The sequence below is a fragment of the Microtus oregoni genome, unplaced genomic scaffold (assembly GCF_018167655.1).
Source record: "Microtus oregoni isolate MIOR12 unplaced genomic scaffold, Mior012 000067F_004, whole genome shotgun sequence".
Lineage (NCBI taxonomy): Eukaryota > Metazoa > Chordata > Mammalia > Rodentia > Cricetidae > Microtus > Microtus oregoni.
The window spans coordinates 157,023-159,158 of NW_024543957.1; positions in this window are offsets into that span (position 1 = coordinate 157,023).

Here is a 2,136-nt window from a genome sequence, read left to right on the forward strand (position 1 = left end):
CATTGCACTGGAGATGATGGGCAAGCAGGTTGATCTCTGCTTTTTATCTTACTGCACGAATGGTATGTGGCATTTCGGCAGCTGTTTTTCACCTTCTGAATTAAGTCACTTTTCTGGCTTTCCAAAGTTGCCCTCCTCCAGGAACCCCTGCCCAAGACGGGCTTGGAGAGCAGCATTTAGGCCGTACACACCCGTGAGCCTGTCAGGGAAGGGTGAAGGCAGCCAGGCCGTGGCCCGGCAAGAAGAGTGTCATGGCGTGCGAACGAACATCAGCATCACGCATGCCACACTAGCTTGTGGTCTGTCGTCCACGGTAACCAAGTCAGAGTACCACACGCCCCTCAAGCTGAGACAGCTTTTTTTTATTACTTGTGTAGGTGACCCTAAAACAGCATTACAAGAGAGACATCGTCAATTCTTTGCCGGTGTATAGAGTCAGTTCATGCAAGCAAGGATGTCCGACAGCATTCCTTCTTTGTGGTACAAATGAACTGCTTGGTTTTTGAGGTTTCCAGAAAACGGTTTGTCAGTTCAGTGGTGGTCACTCGTCAAAGCACGATGCCCCCGTTTCTGTATTGCTAGCACAGAGGAGGTAGAGGCGGGAGAAACCAGAACTGGAGGTCGTGCTCGCTTACCTCTCAGGTTTGAGACCGGCCTGGGCTGCGCAAGAGGCGGTCTAAAATTTAAGAAAAGAAAAATAGAACAAAGAACAAAATGAACACCAGATCTGTACATACTCCTTCCTGTTACCGTGTAGGTGGTATGTCAGGGATGAAAGAGCGCCTCTTCCTGTGGATACTTGATTTAAAGTGATACCATTTCCTTTGTCGACTAGGGGACATTACCCGGTCCTTCCTGGCAAAGAGGAAGCAGTTTGAAAAGGATATACATGCCTCTTTCAGAATCCTGAATGCAAACCTCCACAGTATTTTCAAAGCGCAGCAGAAGTCAAGGTAAAGTTGTGACCGACCCTCTGTAAAGGAAACCTGTACCGCTTTCGCTCTTCCTTCCAAAGTCACTCCCGCCTGCCATTGTGACACTGTGCTGAGTGGAGTCGCTAATGGGACCTAGGTAGCACTGCATTTTCTCTGTGAGCTAGTCCTGTCCATAGCTGGAGGACCGCCCCCCTCGTTTATGCCGCTCAGGTGTGTTAGCTGCAGCAGGACTGGTAAGAGAACAGTTCCTCACCGGTCAGATGACAATACAGATAATGTCCTGTGAGGAAGGCCAGGCCTCTGTGGTCCTCAAAACTGTACCTTTTAGGATGTGCCATCGGCGCTCTCTTTGGTAAATCGTCGTCCCCGTGTGGGGAAATGGTTCTGTGCACTCTTTGTGTATGTGACTCCGAGAAGATGAAGGGTATGTTGCCTTCAGTACACGGACTTGGGCTTTCAGGATATTTAGGTTACTCCATAAGGGGAAGGGAAGATGAATCTAATTTTAAGCCGGAAATGCAATCTTGGGAAACGTATGCCTCCGAGCATCCTCGGCGTGCGAGAGGGAAGACGCACAAAGTGATGACACCGGTAGCAAATTAAGACAAGTTCTTCTGGGACGAGAGTGATATTTCCGCCTCTCAGGAGACAATTTAATTCATGCCCCCTTTCTCTTTTGCGCCTGGCTCTTGTCTCAAAATGTGAAGTGTGTGCATGCGTCCTTGCCGTAGCCTCACACAGCGTGACAGTGCTCAGTAATTGTGACTGTGTTTCACAGGCAAGAGCTTCACGCCATGCACTCCCAGATGTTTGAGTCGCTGCATCAGGGGTGGCTGGACGATGTGGAGAGTTCAAGGAAGCAAGAAGATCACCTCGCTGTGAGTGTCGCTCTTAGCTTGGAATAGAGCCACCTTGTCTGTTTCCGAAGTGGCGGGGCTTTGATGCTTTGATGCTGCATATCGCCACGGAAAGGGACCCGACAGGACAGGACGGGACATGAGCATCGGGAGACAGGGAGGGTGGTGCTTGTGTCCCCGAGAGACTGGCCGTCCTCTCCAGCTTGCTTCTTTTTCTGTGGAGGGGTGGTGTGGTCATGGCTTAGGAGCCAGCATAGGAGGGAGGCGGAGTAGGCACTGCTTGGAGAGCGCAGGAGAAGGTATGGGCTTGGGTGCTCAGAGGGAAAGCTATACCATCCGTGCAG